The sequence below is a fragment of the Echinops telfairi genome, unplaced genomic scaffold (genome assembly GCF_000313985.2).
Source record: "Echinops telfairi isolate 266 unplaced genomic scaffold, ASM31398v2 ScPeMD7_18;HRSCAF=68, whole genome shotgun sequence".
Lineage (NCBI taxonomy): Eukaryota > Metazoa > Chordata > Mammalia > Afrosoricida > Tenrecidae > Echinops > Echinops telfairi.
In genome coordinates, this window is record NW_022103915.1 from 65,932,359 (window position 1) to 65,952,262 (window position 19,904).

The 19,904-nt window shown below is 38.1% G+C and overlaps 1 non-coding gene across 1 annotated transcript; it reads right to left on the reverse strand.

Annotated features, from left to right (window-relative positions):
- Window positions 1-12,216: 12,216 nt before the first annotated feature.
- LOC115868882 lies at window positions 12,217-12,350 on the reverse strand. Its single transcript, XR_004045843.1, has one exon. It is a non-coding gene; the product is annotated as a small nucleolar RNA SNORA42/SNORA80 family (small nucleolar RNA).
- Window positions 12,351-19,904: the final 7,554 nt, after the last annotated feature.

Genomic DNA, 19,904 nt, shown 5'->3' on the forward strand with positions numbered 1-19,904 from the left:
TCACCCATGAACATAGACAGGGACGTGAACAGCCTTGCTGTCACAGAGAGTGCCCTGGAAGTAGATATGGCAAATATAACTAGGTTGAAATTTAACGCGGCGTGATCATTTGATCTCCCTTTTGATCCATTTTAAAGTTATTCTAGTTGTGAAATATTTTCTGCTTTCTTTTCCATTGAGGATGTGTTTTTGGTATCTTATTTTGTTCCTGTTGTTAGTTTTTTGCTTCTTTGTTTTTTTGATTTTGTATGTATTTTTGGAATATTAAATTCAAGATGGGTGAATCTATGGTTGGATCAATGGTTTCTTGGGGCTGTAGCAGGAGAGGTTGATGGGAAATGTTAGTTAAAAATAAGAAGTACAAGAACAAAGAAAATGTTCTAAAATTGATTGTTGTAGTTATTGTATAATTCCTCTAAATATGATTAAACTTTGCATTCTATGATATTTGGATTATATCCCAGTAGAATTGTTTCTAATTAGTATAATGGATTTTATAAAATGAATAATTAAGCATTACAAGCAGAGTTCTGTCTAAATTTTTACAGCTATGGATGGAATGAATATTACTACGGGTGTAGATGAACACTGAAAGAAGTAAAGGTAAATTTGTGATTTCCATAATGGGAGGTTGCCCAGTCACCTACCTTAAAGAGAACCTTTTTTACAAATGCCATTTTAACAATCTGTTAAAAAATTAGGAAAATTAGGAATCTGGTCTAACTGGTTTGAACCCACTAAATTCAACCACTGAACCTATACATGGACCAAGAGGCAGTTGTGCGAGGAAACATGGCATGATTTAAAATCAGGGAAGGTAAGTAGGACAAGAGAAAATCTGATTCATTTGTACCATAATGTTGTAGAAGAATATTGAAAGCACTGTAGACTGCCAAAAGAACAAACAGATCTGTCTTGGAAGAAGTAGAGTCAGATGGCTCCTTAGATAAGAGCTGTATGAGCCCCTAATAAAATGTTAAAAAAAAACAAAACAAAGAAAAAGAAAGCAAAAAATTAATTAAGTAAGTAAGTAAGTAAGTAATTTAAAAAATTCAAGGATGGGGAGACTTTGTCTCATGCGGTTTGGATATGTTATCAGGAGAGACCAGGACCTGGAGAAAGACGTCATGCTTAGCACAGTTGAGGGACAAGGACAAAGGGAAAGGCTCTCAGTGAGATAGATTGGCATGGTGTGTGTAGGGTAGCTATGATGGGGAACTGGCTCGACATGATGTGCCCAAATTACATTTTAAGTATCTCTGCTTTTAGGCCCAGAAGCGCTCTCCTGGACCTTCCGTAGTAGTGCTGGAGCCTCCCGGCCTTCATTCAGGGGTCTTACGCCCCCTGCTTTCCCCGGAGCAGCGCACCTCATGCAGTCATCAGCACCCATGTTCACACCCACCAGCCAAACACCCAGTTGTTACATGCTTCTCCCACTATACGAAAAAGAATGTTCCTATAAAACCTTAATTTAACTTAAAAGTTTGCCATTAATCTATATGGGAATCAAAAATATATATTTTCTAGACCCAAACACTAACTTAGCAAATCATTCCAGCTAATACATGGAGCCTAAAATCACTCTAACATCTAGTGTTCACAGGTAGAGTTCAAATCCATGTTGGCTTGGTAAGATGCTGAGTGTAGCTCCTTATAAAGGCGCTTGGAGATGCCACACTTTTTCCAGGTGAGTCTGTCTCTTCAACAGCTTGCTGTAAATCAGTTGCTGACTGCTAATTTTCCTTTATGTCTTTTCTCATAAAAGTGAAAATCCTGTTCATTTTTCTTTCCATTAGAGAAAATGGGTACTACCGTAGTTCCTTCATAAAAGAGAACTTTTAAAGAGCAGTGGTTACCTGGATGCGCACCTGCAGAACGTTTCAGAGTCAATTGTAGAGCAGTTAGTGCTGAGCACAGACAGGAGTACTGCAGGGAGGCCATGGACACTGTGAGACCACCCAAAGTTGAGGTCACTGGCAAGAGGAGAGCCGAGAGGGTGACAGAAGCATCCAAAGGGAAGTGCAAAGCAGTCGAGCTGGATTCCTTAGGGCTGCTTTTTCAAATCTCTTCTGCTTACTGCAGATAACCACACTAAAACTAATGCCCACACACAGACCCGGGCTAGATAGCAAGAAATAAATTCCTCTGCCAGTCTGACTGGGAGCTCTTGCCTATTTGCTCAGAGATAACCAAGAGATAAGGTTACACACAGATAAGCCCTTCAGGGGAAAGTAAAGATTGTACAGTCTGCTTTGGCTTAGAGGCTCTCAAATATTAAAGTGTTAGTTTTTACCTGCTGAGTGATCATTCACAGTTGGAGATGGAAATTACAATAGTTAATAGAAACTGCTCAGTGGCGCCCCCTTCCTAATGGTGTCAGGGTACTTGATACATCAAGAGCACACTGCAATATTTTCCAACTTTAAATGCTCCAGCCAGTACGCCTGATGCTGAGAGTTTAATTATCTTTGGGTTCTTGGTGAGCTAAATTTTCCATTTGGGAAACTTGAAATTTTCACTTTACTCTTGGATTTTTTCCCAAGAAGTTCCCTGAAACCTTCAAACTTAGACATGAATGTTTCTTTAGAAAAAACAAAACAAAATTCTATTCACTACTTTGTTTCGTCCTCCTGTACATTTCTTTCTTTTTAAAAAAAAAAAAAACTCTTATCATTCACATATTTGACAACAATACAGTGGGCTACGTATTGAGTTACTAATCACAAGTTAAGTGGTTCAAACCCATCGGTCACTTGGACAGAGAAAGACCAGGCTGTTTGCTCCCATGAAGATTTCTAATCCCAAGGGGTAGTTCTACTTTGTGTTATAAGATCTCTACGCATCAAATCCACTCAATAGTAGACTGTGTGAGGTTTGTTTTATTTTGTTTTAGCCATCTAACCGATTGTAAATCATAGCCCCCTCTAGGGACATTTATATTTCTTAGAATATAAATCCCTACAGAAGCAGACTGCAATATTTTTCACACATAGTGAGTTAAGGTATAAATTGTCAACTTTTTGTTTGGCTGCGGAGTGCTGTACACACATTAGGTGTCCTCTTTTTTTTTCTTCAAGTTCTTGAGATTTGATGAAGCCTTGGTGGCCTAGTAGTCTACACATTGGGCTGCTACATTTGGCAGTTCCAAATCACCAGCTGCTCCATAGAAGAAAGATGAGACTTTCTGCTGTAAAGAGTTACAGCCTTGTAAACTCAAAGGGGCACTTCTATCCTATCCTATAGAGTCAGAATCATATTCATCATGTGAATTTGATTTGACTCGATGGCAGTGACTTTGGTTTCTTGAGTTTGGGAAATGTCATCAGGAAAGACTTGTCTCTGGAAATAGGCCTGAAGGTTAGCATAGAAGAGAAAATCTTTCAACACGGTGGCTATCACAATACCCTCACACGTAGCAGCAATGTGAAAATGGTACAGGACTAGCAGTATTTCAGTCTGTTGGACATAGACCTGCAAATAGCAACAAGAACATATTGGTACAACCAGTTACTAAGCATTTTCTTCACACGGGCCTCTTTCTGTCTTTGCTCTATATTTTAATAAAACCATACCGTCTGATATTCTAGTCCACCATTTCAGATCATTAACTGCAATACAGAATTGAATGCCAAATATGTAACCATTAAATCCATTTAATCATTTAATAGTTTTTCTGATAAATCTGCATCCCTACAGCATCGCTATTTTATGGATTGAGCCGCTCTTTGTTTACTATTTTGATCTTCCTCTTTTCTGCTGTAGGGCTCTGCCGATAGTTATTTGTTTGTTTGCTTAATTATACATGTGTTCTCTTGTGCATAAGGGTTCAGGTCCTTATGGTGGATTATATGAGGTCTCTGAGTCTTGCAACTGGAACATGAAAATTAATCTCTCCATACTATGTGCCAACTGTATAGAACAGGGTGCTCTCTAGTATTTTGCTAACGTGTCTGGTATAAACTTGTTCATTAAATACTGAGCTAGCTAACATTCAGGAATAGGAAATCCTCAACATAGTGAGTACACAGTTCTTAATATGGGTGAAGCCAAGGATATATTTGGATAATAATCCCTCTAATACCAAATAAGTATATGAGGAAAGGAAGGGCTAGTAATGGAGGAGGTGGATGCCACATTCAGAAGCTCCAATGTGCCAATGGCTGACAATTCTGAGAAGCAAACAGCCACACATTCATAATTTTTTTTAGGAAATAAAATAAAGTAATATTTAAAGACACAGATTTTTTCAGGTGCTCTGAAATACTTTTTTTTATATAAGAGAAACAAACATATTTCTAATGGCTGTATAGATAAAAATTTAATGCCAAACTCATCTTATAAACATATCTACCACTCTAATCAAGATATAATTATTCACACAGAATATTGTTGTTGTCAACATAACTTTATTTTTCAAAATTTATGGTAGTTTGTTGTATATTCTTAAAGATCCTAGTTTTCTAACACAAAGATAATTTTTATTATAAAGCAATGGTTTCAGAGAGTAAACTGGGCATATTTCATTCCTGTAAATTCTCTAGTATAGAAGATTGATTAAATATGTATTATAATGTTCGATTCTTTACTTTCTTAAATTTATAATAATATGAACATAATTTAATATGTAATCCCAGAAAATAAAATTTATTAGATCTATGCTACATTGACTAATGTATGCAAATGCAATTACTCAGAACAGGACAGAAATCTTGTTACACTAAAAATGCTGACTCACTCAAAAATGCTAATGCCCAATTGTTAGTAACATCCTCTGAGGGTAACTTTCAAGTAAAATAAACTGTTCTAACAAGATTCCACATAAAAGAAATATGCAAATGAATGAATAATTAACCACTACCGTATTGAATGTCAGAAGACTCCTGGATAGATTTACTGATTCTGAAATGCCTAGATACACTTTCTAAAGGAAAATGAATCTTCAATTCCTCACTTGTTTAACTAATTCATGTACTTTATTTGTCTTCCTCTTGTTTATCTTGTACTTCAAGTGATAAATCAAATTCATTCTTTCATTTCTACCTTAGTCATTAATTTGTAATCATTATTATTACGTTGGGTTAATTGAAAGTCCAGATAGCAATAGCTGAAAAGCCGTGAGTCAAGTTTTCTGAAAGTAAACTATTAGGAGTATTTAACCTTTTTTGTTATTTTTGTTCTGCTTACTCATATAGAATCTATTCGTATTGTTCAAATTGTTAAAACTTTATATATTTAACAAATCAGTTTTCCAGGCCTAACTATTGGTAATCAAGAAATGGTGCTGGACCAATTGACAAAACATTAATTATAAAATATTCAGTTTCCACTAAGGAGGAGAATAAGTAGCTATGCTTTTAGTTTGGCTTGTTAAAATGTGCACAGAAAAAAATCTATGTCATTAAATAGAATATTCCACTCTTTAATATTTTTCTCATTAAAGAATGTCTGTAAAATATAAAGACAGGAAATGAAGATAAGGTAAAAGAAGCTCAAGATGAGATAAGGTGACAAGACGAATGTGAATTAAAGGTTTGTGAGAACTTATTCTACATAGCTTTTTCTTCCAGGTTCTGTAACATGGACCCAGTATTTATAAATTAAGATTAAGAATTTTAATTTTGAAGAAAAGTGCTTTTATTGATGTAAAGAACGATAATTGGTGGAGAATTGGGTCCCTGTAGTCACGTTCCATGGACATGTCTAATGGGCAGGGAGAGGAGCTATTTCACAGGAGAGCACGTACTGTCAGCACATTCTCTGTACTTCTTGGAAGCAAATGAAACCTCTAACCAGAGTGAATTATCAAGATGCTGGCATTTTTTATCCACATTATTTCCATTTAAGAGCGATGTAGTGGTGGCGATGGGAATGTTCTTGCCTTTCATGAGGGGAACTTGGATTCCCCTCTGAAAGTAGAGAATGGAATGTATCCATGATGATAAAGAGAGCCTAGTGGAATATTTCAGATAAAATCATTTGAGAATAAAAATATTGTGATCTTTCAAAAATTAGTCAATTAAATTTCTATGCATCTCAGTGACTCAGTCTTATTGTGTGAGGAATCACCATGAATTAGCTAATCAATAGTAGCAACAACAATATTTAATGAAAATCCTCCTCAAATACATTATATATATTTTTCTTTTCAAAATACATTTTGGGATAAAAAATATTGTGTGTATATATATATATATATATATATATATACACACACATATATATATAACATATATATATGGTAGTGATTAGGGACAACAATACTTTTTTCTAATTTGTAGGACTACACTTTAATAATATTTTATATTTATGAACCAATAAATATATAGGTTGCTCAAATCTACTTATTTCATTATTTGATAGCTCTTTCGATAAATCTTGCAACAGTGGAAAAATCTAGTAGACTGACTATATTAGAGTTGGTGGGGTTTTTTTTAATCATTTTATTGGGGGCTCATACAACTCTTATCACAATCCATCCATACATCCATTGTGTCAAACACATTTGTACATTTGTTGCCATCATCATTCTCAAAACATTTGCTTTCTACTTGAGCCCTTGGTATCTGCTCCTCATTTTTCCCCTCCCTTCCTGCTCCCCCCTCCCTCATGAACCCTTGATAATTTATAAATTATTATTTTGTCATATCTTGCACTGTCCAATGTTTTCCTTCACCCATTTTACTGTTCTCCATCTCCCAGGGAGGAGGTTATATGTAGATATTTGTAACTGGCACCCCCTTTCCATATATTAGAGTTTTATAAAATAATTACCAACCATAAATTGGGAAATTATTTTTTGTGACTTTAGGGTCATAATCAAAATCCCACATGCCTGGAGACAAATAAATAGTATGTCTTACAGACTGTCATTCACATGGATAAAATAAGTTATTTTACAGGCCATGATTTCTGTTATTGTTGACTCTGAACAACTAAATTGCCCACTGACATTGTTTATTTGGATATATTGGAAATATTTCGTAAACACGAAAATAATATTCATTTGAATGATGATATGTCTAATAGTGTGCTCTTCAAATATTTTATTTTTGCAAAGACTTTTTAAAACAACAATAATTTATTAAACCAAGTAGTTGTTGAGTAAGCAAATACAAACAATGATCACATAGTCTTTTAATATTTGTGTTAGTCTGGGTAGATTAGAGAAACAAATCCATAGACACTCAGTGTGCAAGAAAGAGGCTTATACAAGAGCAATTGAATATTGAGAAAACATCCCAGCCCAGTCCAGATCAAGTCATAAGTCTGGTATTAGCCCATATATGTGATACCAATCTATAAAGTCTTCTTCAGACTTTTGAAACACATGCAATGATGCTGAACACAGGAAGATCACAGGCCAGTGGGTGCAAAGTCTTGTGGATCCAGTGGAGGTAGAAGCATCTCTGCGTTGGCAGGGGTCTCCACCTGGCTCCTCCAGTTCCTGGGGAACAGTTTCTATCAGTGTAGTATCATATGTCTTGTCAGTAGAGCAACTCTCAGGGAGTGAGCAGAGAGAGTGTGTGCCTCCTGCCTCCAAGGAGGAATACAGTAGTTCCCAGAATCCTCAGGGGAAGGCCATGCGCACGCAGAGGCCTCATTGGCTGTGCAATGATTGACAGGCTAGACTCCACTCCTTCACTCATAATCCTCTCAAATTGGCAACAGATTATACAACTACCACAATATTCTACAGATATAACTATAACAATTTAGTAAAATGTCATACTATATCAATATATATCTATTTAAAATAGCTCATAGCTACAACACAGACATACCACATGCCGCTGAGCACATGGAGCAACATAAGCTCTCGTTATTGTTAGAGATGCAAAACGGTACAGTCACATTGGAACATCGTTAGCAGTTTCTTACAAAGCTATACACGAGCTTCATATGATCCAGCAATGTTCCCAAGAAAATCTGCACATGTTTTATAGAATCTCTAGTCATAATTTCCCTAAACTTGAAGCTAGTAAGGTTGAGTTGAAGTTTTTCAACTCATAAGTAGATAAACATGGAAGTGTTAAAAGAAAAATGAAAGAGAAAAAAACAACAACATTGCTATTGAGTCCCACCTCATAGTGACCTCATATAGGGTTTCCAATTCTGTACATCTCTATGCCGCAGTCTCAGTTTTCACCAGAGGAGCAGTGAGTAGGTTTGAACTGCAGATATTGTGGTTAGCAGCCCAATGTGTGACCCAAGGGCTCCTAGAATCCTTTAGCAAAAAAAATAAATGCACCCTCAAGCTAATAAAAGATATGGCGGAAACTTATATTGCCAAGGGAGATAAATGATTCCGTGAGTAGAGCAAATGACTTCTGTGGGAAGCAGAGGCTAACCATGGGAGGACTAACCAAAAGGTGGCATACTGAACTCAGCAGGCATTTCATGGGAGAAAGGCCTAGGAGTCTGCTTTTGTGAAAATATCAAGCCTCAGAAACCACATGGAACAAATGGGGCCACGATGAGTGAAAATAAACTTGAAGGCAATGGGTTTGGGTAATGCACTCAACTACTACCCCATTTCCCTGAAAATAAAACAGTGTCTTATATTAATATTTGCTCCCAAAGATGTGCGAGGTCTTATTTTCAGGGGATGTCGTATTTTTCCATGAAGGAGAATATGGTACACCTTTATTGTTTATTGTTTTATTAAGAGACCTCACACTTCCTGTCTGCTCTGGCTGTGCTGTCGCCAACAGTGAGCAGCATGGCAGTGCCCGCTGCTATGGACCAGAGTCCAGAGTTACGGTAGCTTTGGGGGTCCTTATTTTCAGGGAGATCTTATTTTGGGGGGATGCCTTATATTTCAGTGAGAGGCAAAACTGTAAGCAGGTCTTATTTGGGGGGATGTCTTACTTTCAGGAAAACACGTTAGAAAATTAGTGATAATTCAAACCCATCAAGAGGTCCCACAGGATGGTTTTGTGATCTGCTACCAAAAAGATTACAAATGAGGAATGTCTGGAGCAATCTATTCTGTGACACATGGGGTCATCCGGCTTATTTCACTTGGTGTTCTTGAGAAGAGTTGGGATCTACATGGCAGTTTTGGGAAACGTAGTAAACAAGTCCGCTGTTAGTAAGGGTGCAGAAAAAGGGAAAGCAGTATATGGGTGGAGCACAGGCATATAAGGGCAGTGGAGCTTTTCTGCAGGATACGCTCCTTCCAAAGCCTATAGACCAGCACAACACGAAAAGGAAGCCTCATAGTAAGATATAGACTTAGTTAATAGTAACACATCCACATTGGCTCATAAATTGTCACCAATGCATCATAGGAATTCAGGGTGTTAATAAACAGAATAGTAGGGATTTTATGACAACTCTATAATTTCTGGAATTTTGTTCTGTACATCTAAAACTGCTCTGAAGAATAAATTCTCTTCAAAGTGAAAAGGGGGGAGGTAAAAGAAAATTCTAACGAGAGGATAAAATTGGAATGTATTAATCTTTTCCTTCTTCCTTTTTCTAATTTATAAATGCCAATATTTTCCTACTATTGTGTTTTTCTCTTTATTTTCTTATCTTCTCAGTGTTACATATCTTTCTCCATCCCTTTATGGTTAACCTAGGGAACTCTGGGACCCTGGTGGCATATCAGGTTAGTGTTGGGCTGCCAACTTCAGGGTCAGTTGTTTGAAACCACCGGGGGGGCTCCATGGGAAAAAGAGGGGGCTTTCTACTCCCTTAATGAGTTACAGTCTCGGAAGCCCACTGGGGCAGTGCTATCTGTCAAATGGAGTCTCTGTGAGTCAGACTGGACTGGATGACAATGAGTGTTCCTGTTGGCTTGTTTGTTAATGTTTCATCGAGGTGCCTGGTGGGACGGCAGGCAGCTGGTGGGCTGCGAATGGCGACGCCAGCAGGTGGAAAGCATGGCTGGAAGATGAGGCTTTCTACTCCTGTGGAGGATTACAGTCTCAGTCTACCCCAGAGGAGTTTAAAATGTTGCCCCAAAGTTGGCAATAAATATCTACCACTTTAGATAACAGTACAACACGTCCTGGGTAATGTAGCAACCCTACCACAAAGTGTTCTCCATTCTTCCTTCCCATCTCTTACAGTATTGCCATCATTCATTTCACTTCTCCATATACTGCAATCATGCAATACATTGGGACTCTTATTACTATGGCTACTTATACAATTATTAGTTCAATTAAGGTAAGAAGAAGAATAAAATATTTTATTCCTTCTCTAACACTAGCACAATGCCTAACCCCCAGGACCACCAGGGCTCATTGATGGCTCTTCAGTTCCTTAGGCAGTCTGATTATTTGACCAATGGTGTTTTCTTCTTGAAGAATTTATTTTGAAATTTCTCTCATGGCTAAGCAATGAAATCCCTCTATTAGCTTGTCTGATGAAGATTATATATTACTTTCAAGGGATAATTTGTTGCATATGTAACTGAAACCTGTGCATTTTCCCTCTCAAATTTTTAATATGTCATTTCACTTGCTTTTTCCTAAGTGTTTTTTGATAAAAAGTTCAATGTAATTATTTTTCCGAAGGTAAAAATGTTGTTTTCCTCTGGCATCTCTCAGAGCTCTGTTGTCATTAGTTCTGCAGTTATCTTTAGCTCTGCAATGACCTCATCCCTGGGGGACAGACAACCGAAAAGTGGGTGAAGGGAGACGTCGGACAGGGCAAGATATGACAAAATACCAATTTATAAACTATCAAGGGCTCATGAGGGAGGGGGGAGCGGGGAGGGAGGGGAAAAATGAGGACCTAATGTCGGGGGTTTAAGTGGAGAGAAAATGTTTTGAGAATGATGTACAAATGTGCTTTACACAATTTATGTGTGTATGGATTGCGATAACAGTTGTATGAGCCCCTAATAAAATGTTTAAAAATAAATAAATAAAAAATTTAAAAAAGAAAATTAAAAACAAAAACAAAAAAGAAGAAGCCTAAGTGGTGTTTTCTTGTTTGTTTGTTTTTTTAATGTATTTTGCAAGTGAACTATCCTGAATCCTTAGTTTGGTGTCTGTCACTAATGTTGGAAACTTTAGGAACATTATGATTTGAAACATTTCAAAAGGTTCTTCTCTTTCATTACTTTTTGAAAATGTTATTCTTATTATGCATATATTACACCATTTAGAAATTTTCTGTAGTTCTTGAAAATTCTATTTTCATTTTAACTTAGTTTATTTTTCTTTGCACCTCAGTTTGGGAAATTATTTTTGACAAACATTGAACCTCACTGGAGCATGCCTCTCAAGCATAGGAGTGAAGTAATATTTTATAGTTGTGAAAACTTTCTCAGTATTTTAGTGGACTGTGTTCCTTACTTGTTACTATCAGAAGTATTGTGTAGCTTTCCACTCCATTCTTTATAGATGAGACAGAGAGGCTAAAGAGTATAAGAGATTTGTAATTTCCCTCCCATAAACACAAAATTCAAACCCACTGCCACTGATTCAATTCCCACTCATAGTGAATATGCATAATGTTTTCAGAGACTGTATGTCTTTACAATAGCATACAGCCTCATCTTTTACAGAGCAGCTAGTGGGTTTCAACTGACAACCTTGCTGCTAGCACAATGCCTAAGCTCCAGGACCATTGGGCTCACTGATGTCTCCCTAGATAATAGGCTATTGTTAGTAAGGTACCACGGAGCTGCCCCTGCTCATGACCACCTGTGCACTGGTACAACAGGAGGAAACGTGTCCCTGCTCTGTGCCATCTTCGTGATTCTTGTTTGCTTGAGTACATGGTTGTGACTAGTATGTCAGCCTATGTCATTGAAGATTTTCCTGGTTTACCATGCAGGAGATCCTTTGTCTAGTGATCGGTCTTTTCTGATAACATCCTCAAAGTAAGTGAGCCCACATCTCACTGCTAAGGCTTCTGGTTATATTCTAAGATTTTTTTTTTTAGTTCTAGCAGTTTGTGGTATATTCGATATTCTTTATCAACACCACAATTGAAATGACTTTCTTAATGTAATTGGTACATTTGTAAATGTACCAATTTAAGGAAAGTATATTATACTGCATTATATTATGTCATATTAATTATATTTTTCTTTAAAAGATAAATATGGCACAAGATACTAAAAGAAAGAAAAACCAGATGAAAATCATAGATACACAGGGGAAATTTTCCATAACCTCATAACCAAAATATGATGGCTTTCAATTATTTGCTTATATACTTTTTTTTGACTTCAGGTCAACCAGAACTTTATTTCACTGTGCAACCCGCTTCAGCGCCTTAAGCCCATCGGGTAAAGCTAGACAATGGTTCAGGGTGACAGTTTGCTTTGGCATGAGACACTGTGAGAGGCCCATGGGATCGGACCTGCCACAAATCCAAACGTATTCACTGCTTATATACTTTTACACCATCAGTTCTTCCTTTTCATTAAAATATATACTTATTTGCATAAATATAATTTATAAATGTTGTAACAAAACATCTTCCATTACAATATGATACTTCCAAAGCACATGGCTAGCCATGAACTTTGTGCTTTATCTGCTTCCATTACTTTCTATGCTTTTGTATATATGTAGATATAAATACATAATTATCTATGATATATTGTGTCATATGCATTTGCATAAATTATGTGGCAGTGTATCCAGTACATTAAATACACTTATTCAACTTAATAATTATTCTCTTAATAATTTAACAATTGTTAATATTAACAATTATTAAAAAGTAATCATTGTTAATATTAAATCAACTTAATAATTGTTAATAATCAATAACTTAATGATTTTTCTGTAGAAACTTTTCATATCAGTTTGTGGTAGTTACATAATCTGTTGTCAGTTTGAGGGTTAAGAGTAAAGGGGTGGAGTTTAGCCTGTTAATCAGGTCACAACGACCTCATTTGGCTACGCTAAGAAGATAAATAGCTGTTGGAGGTGGGACACTGGCTCACTCCCTGCAAAACACTCTTGTTGACAAGCCAGGTGGAGGTATGCTGATGGGAGCCAGAGCCTTGGAGCTGGAGGAGCCACGTGGAGACCCACGCCTGCGCTAAGATGCTTCCACCACCACCATGTCCACAAGACTTTCTATCCACTGGCCTGTGGTCTTCCAGCACTTGGCGTCATTGCATGTGCTGCATGAATCTGAAGAGGAATTTATATACTGGTACTGAACATATGGGCTAATATCCGATTGATTTATGGACTTGATCTGGACTGGGCTGGGATGTTTTCTTAATGTGCACTTACATTTTATATAAAGCTCTTTTCGAATCACATATGAGTGTCTATGAATTTGTTTCTCTAGTCTACCCAGACAAACACAGTTCAAATGAGTGCTTTTGTAATATTTTGACCTCTTCATGACATTTTACACAATGTCTCTTCTCCTAATTGTTTAACTATAGCTCTATTAATGAATATTTAAAATGTTTACACTATATTTCTAACTTCACAGATATACCCCAAAATCTATTCATGCTAAACATATTTTGTTATACATTTCTTTTAACTTTACAAAAATGTTCTGCTTTATGAGTAGCCAGGTTAACAGCTAACAGATCTCAGTGCAAGGTGTTTGAGTAAATATTGAAAGAAGCACGCCGCTAATATTAATAGCTTGAATGAATCTTTATACTTGCCACGTTAAATGTACCCTCCCGACCCCCAAATGGGTATCACAGTACTGAAACTGGCACGGTGGAAGGGAGAGCACGTTAAGGGCAAGTTTGCAGAGAAAGTGCTTTTGGGACCTGTAGTAGCTGCAGAGAAGTTAGAAGAGCATGCCCAGCGACTTGATGTTTCTCAGATAGAATCCATAATGAGGAGAACCTTAACTTTAAGGCACACTCATTCATACACTATTATATCTATCTATCTATATATCCAGAGGCTTGCTGGCAGAGAAGGGTGCTTCCAGGTACTTATTGTCAATGCTAAAGAGCTTTGTAACACTCACCATAACTGAGCAAAGGCAGAGGCTAACCAAGGGTAGAGAACCAAGGGCCTATCTACTTGTAGATTCAACTAAGAACTCATTCTCTGATTGAAGAGCTGTATCCTGAGTTGTTTCTGATCCGAAATTGTAACATGTTACTTCCCTAATAAATCTCATAAGTGAATAAGTTGTGAGTTCTGGGTGGACATTGCAATGAATTATTGAGTCCAGTAGAGAAGTAGTGAGTACGATGAGAGATGGCTGCTGTCAGAATTAATAAGGAGGTTGGGTAGAAGAGGTACATCTCTACTCTGCTGCTTAGGGATCAACCTGGGGCCTGTGCTGATCATGCTTTTCCTTCAAAGTTAAAGGGAGACATATATCACTATGCCTTTTAAAAAATGTGAAGCACTCATCTTCTGGGCAGAGGGAGTTGTTGGCAAACAAATATAAAAAGCATGTTATTTTCTTAAAAATAAACTAGGCGAGAAGCACTTCAGTTTTCTTCACAGATAGGTCCACATAATGTGCTCATACCATTTTAAAGAAGAAAACTTCAGTATCACTCTTTACTTTAGGGATGATACTAATAGGCAGTACAGAAAGCAAACCATTTCTGTGTGGGATTATAAAGAGACTTTTCCCCAGCTTTGTCTCCCCCAAAGACATGCCAAACATTAGGAGCTTTTTGCCAACATATGGGGGGAGGTCAGCTGCTTACAGACATCCTCCCTGAAGGCAATCAGTCTCTAGACTAGTAGGCCCCGCTCCCTGCTGTTAAGAACATTCTCCCAAGAGGTTTGCCAACTATTGGCTTGGTTCTTGTAGGTGGGGTTTACACCCTACTGATAATGGTTTCTATGGAGAACAGATCAAACCGGCTCAGTTACATCCCAAGTTAGGCTGCCATCCTGAATCTAGGATCCACCCATCTTGTCACGTGTATACCCCCAATCCCTCCTCTGCCTATTGCCTGTATGTCCCTAGACTGCCCCCCTCTCATTGCTGTATAACCTATTGTGCAAATCCTTCCTGTGATGTATGCCTTTACGTAATTAGTGGGCTTGCACTCCCCGCCAAAGATGTATAGGCCTGGGTTAGCAATAAAGATCTCTCTAGGCTCCTTCCTTGGCCTCTCTTAGGTTCCCCCTCTCCTCTCCCATCCTCACTCCCCTGTTCCCTTTCCCCTTGTCCTCCTTCCCTTCCCCCTCTCTCCACATGGACCACCAAGCGGGGCTGAGGTGAGCATGCTACCATGAAATGTGTCTGGCTCCATTATTTCAATCTCTCATTATCTCTCATGCACTCAATGACTTTAATATAATATTTAAATATATCAACCGTACAATTGTGCCTATCGAACCTGTGATTAGTGGTGGGGGCCTGGCACCCCCTCCCACCACATTTCTGTAATCAGAAATTTGAGCAGTGCAGGAAGTTATTCACTTGCTAAAAGAAGAGCTAGCTGGAGTTAAGGATCTAATAAATATGCAGGGACAAAAAATTTGGTTACATATATACATCTATATAGTACAAAGATTATTTTAAAAGTCTCTTACCAGAAAAACCTTCTTTCATTCATCAAGAACAGGGTCTCTGGCACGAATCCCAAATGGTTTTCACACTTAGCAGAGAGGGTTAAGCACTGGGCTGTGGAGAGAAAGATCTGCTGTCAGAACCCAGGAACTCTCCATGGGAGGAAGAAGAGGCAGTGTGCTTCCATAATTATACCCTGGGTAACCTGACGAGCAATTCTACTACGACCAGTAAGGTTACTATGATTTTAAATCAACTTGACCACCATGTTTTTTGTTTCGTTTAGCTAATCAACTTGTTTTATAACCGTACAACTACATTCTGTTTGGTGGGAGGAGCCAGGTGTCCTCTCTGACTCACAGCAAACCTGTGTACTGAAACGCTGCCTGGTCCCGGGCCGTCCTCATGGTTTCTCTTACGTTGGAGCCCATTGCTGCAGCCACCAGGTCCATCTCTCTCTTGGAGAGAATTACTTTGTCTTGCTGTCCCTCTACTTTACCAGGCATGGTGTCTTTTTCCAGGGAGTGGTCTTTCCTGATAACATGAGCAAAGTCCGGGAGATCAAATATCACCAGCATTGCTTCTAAGAAATAGTATGGCTGTAGTTCTTGCAACAAAGATCTTTGTTCTTTCGACAATTCATGCTACTTGCAATATTTTTTACCAGTGCCATAATTTAAATGTTTCGAATCTTCTTCAGTCTTCCTTATTCAATGTCCGACTTTCATCGGCGTGGAAATAAATTGTCATGATCATGGCTTGGATCAGGAACACCTTGGTTCACAAAATAACATCTTTGCTTTTCAACACTTTCAACATATTTCATGTAGTACATTTACCCAATGCAATATGTCATTCTGATCTTTTGACTGCAGCGACATAGTCACATCACTTTTTCTTAACTTCGATGTACCAAGGATCTGGTTTCCTCTGTCTGGTCAAAGATAAACCCTACAATTCTCATCCCACTTGTGTTTGTTTCATCACACCATCTTCTATGGTCCCATTCTTAAGAACATTCAACATCTTTTACCAACTTCTAGTTTTCCTACACTTGACACATCTGTTCAAATTTATCTTTTCTTTAAAGATTATTTTATCCAACATATTTCTCTCTCTAAACAATTTGCACTTATCTTTTCTTTCAAACATTTTGGAAGTGACATTCATATGTCTCTCATTCAAGTCTCAGTGCTCAAATACTAATGTGTGTGCCTTTCTCATTATTCGAATTGCTTGTGATATTGCTTCTGTCATATTCTGTGCCATCAAATTGAATTTTAAATAGCCTTATCTAAGGAAATAGCTAAAGAATTAATTTCATTTATATTTTGGCATCAACAAATTGCTTGCATATCCTGAAATGGACAGTTTTGTATTTATATTCCTTTTCTCTATCTTAGGGCTCTCGTACATCCTCCAAATCCAAACAACATCATTATATTTATTTTGAGTCTTCCTTGATCTATGCCAGTTTTACTCCAACTACGTAAGCATATTTTTTTCTCCTCTTTCATCTGCAAACATACTGGAATAGAGCATGTATGTTTGTATAATGGGCTTATCTACTTCATTACTCTGGAAAAACAGTCAAACTAATTAAGTTACTTCTTTTTTAAATGTCCATTCTTTGGTTCAGTGCATGATTCATATATAATTCTTGTAGAGTCTATCTGTTTGTAGACTCGACTGTTCAGGGAAACTCTACAGAAAACAGTGTGAACTATGTCTCTACGAATGAGTTCAGGACAAGACAGATATTTTGTTCAATTTATCCAGAAAGTACTATTTTTCTCATATCAAAGTACATTTAGGCCATATGAAAAATGAAGGGGGCAGACATGAAACTAAATTCATACACTGTACTCTGACTATAGGATCTTCCTACAAAAATATAATCTGCAAAGAATATATTGAATAAATATTACATACAAGAGAGTTTACCTGTTATTCACGATAATTCAGATTCAAGATAATTAAATATTGATCTTATCCTTCAAAAGTAGACAGTCATGCTGGAGAGATTGTGTTTTGAAAAGTCAAAAACTGAACACTCCCTCTCCCCATCTTTTTTCCTTTAGCCTAGTTCTTAATTTAGAGATTAGATGATATTGGAGAAAGTTACTTAGGTGATGCATGGGAAACAATTGGTTTGTAGAAATAAATCATGAAAGCAAACAAACTCACAGATCTAGTAAGAACTTACAAATGTGTATAGTCATTGGATGGTCTGGAAACTCTCAAGTCTTTCCTTTGGAGCTTCCTTGTGTGAAGAGGGGGTGGGACCAATAATGTGTACAGTGTATTATTACCATAGAACACATGTTGCATAAACAGCATGAAGGAATACAACAGCTAATTAGTCCACACAGCAGTACACATGGCTCAGTTCAACTCACTTTCATGAAACAATTAATATAGTGGAAGTCCTACAATTCATGAAGGCTGCTGGGCCCAAAGTCAAGGAGGCAGACAGTTGAGTCTTCTGTTGAGCAATGCACAGGAAGAAAATAGTCCAGCCACAGGAAGAAAATAGCAGGGTAGGTCACCAATGGTCAGCCAGATGACACGATCTAACAGTCCCAAGCTCAAGTGATATATACACCAGCAGCATGGTGAAGCAGGTCTCAAAGGAACTTCAAGCTCTAGCAACACGATCCACAGCTTTGGTGTCCCACAGGTAGTGTAGCTCACAGATTGAGGCAGAGAACTAGCTAGGCAGCCACACACTGGTTTGATCCCCAGAGAGTAAGAGAGACATAGAGAGGCAGAGCTTGCTGAGCCATTTATCTGCTTGCTCTCTGATCAAACTGCTACCTTATTAATCCCACATGTTCCTATTGGCCAAATTGACACAATACACCTACCTATAAAGTCCACCCCTTGCCAACTTGGACCTGTCCACAATTCTTTAGCCATATACAATTTCCAGACATTAATAAAATCACACACCTTAAAACAAATACCTATCAAACATATAAATGAAAACTCATTGAATCTAATAGTATCTGGTCCATCATACATGAACAAAAGAAAGATATTCAATGAGCACATATAAAGAAGATAACTTGACCATCACAAACCTCGCTTTTGCAATTGATCATGTGATCATAACTGATGGGTAGAACTACCTTCTTCTATTACCCATTCTGTATTACCTTTGCCCTCAGCAAGCACCTCAACTGGCCGTGGTTCTTTGTCTGGTGGGGTGAACCAGACCTTCATTCTTGAGGGGTCTAGGTCATTAGATGTCCTGTCAGGATTGGGTTGCTGTAATTTACCATTTACTTTAATCACAGGGCATGGTAGCACTAAGAGTCAGTCTATGGGATCTCCTGGATTCCAGACATATTCTTCTTTACCTCCATTATGTAGCACCAGTCCAATTTCTCCTTAGTAATCAGGATCAATCACACCACTTAGTACAGTGACACCCTTCCTGACCTGTTGATCCCAAAGCATGAGAAGCCCAAAGTGGCCAGAGGGCATTCTCAGCTGTCAGTTCAGTGGAATCAGTACTGTGTTTCCAGGTGGGAGAGTTCCTTCCTTAGGGACCAGGACCTCCAGGACTGAAGTGCATAGGGTTGTTGGGACAAGAAGCAATGATGCTGCAAGTGGATCCCCAGGAGCAATAGTGAGTGGTGCCATGCCTGCTTCCACCTGTTGGTTCCTGGACCCATGAATCCTAGCTATTGGAAACACAGCACGATATATTGGCCACAGTGAGGCATACCTGAGCTAAACTCCATCGATAACTTGACCTCCATATGCCTCCACTTTGACTGGTGGGCCTTCGAAACACTTTGATCTCTAGAAATTAGTGTCAATTCAGAGCCAGTGTCCAGCAATACCTGAAAAGTGTATTATTTCCTTTCCTCCAATGAACAGTTACTCTTGTGAAAGGCTGCAGGTCCCTTTGGGGAAGGCTAGAAGAAAGACTAACAGTATAAACTTTTGGTGATGTAACAGGGTCCTCAGGGGGTCTGGGTCAGTAAACTGGCTCAGGTTTGGGAATTGATTGAGTGATCGTGACTGTCTATTCTGTTGTTCAACTGATCTTCCATTCTTCCGCCTGTATAGATCACGTAAATATTTAGTAGATTTCCCATCTATTTCATTCCTAGGGACACCATGGCTAAGTAGCCAATGCCATAATTCCACAGGAGACAGGTTGCTTTGATTACTACAGAAACCTTGTTTTCTATTATAACCACGCCCACCCTGTCTCTATTGATTCAGTGCTGACACCTGCCCTCTACCACCATGGGAGTCAATCAGCCCCATTGTGGGCAAATGTCGGAGTTCGCTTAGGGCAGTGCCCACTGTTAATCCTGGTGCACATAAAATAGCAATCACAGAAGTTCCCACTGCACAAACTTGTTCCTCATGCTTCTGGTGAAGGGTATGTCCTCAGGACACTCCTTTCTTGGATCTATGGGAATGTCCTGATAGATCCATTCCAA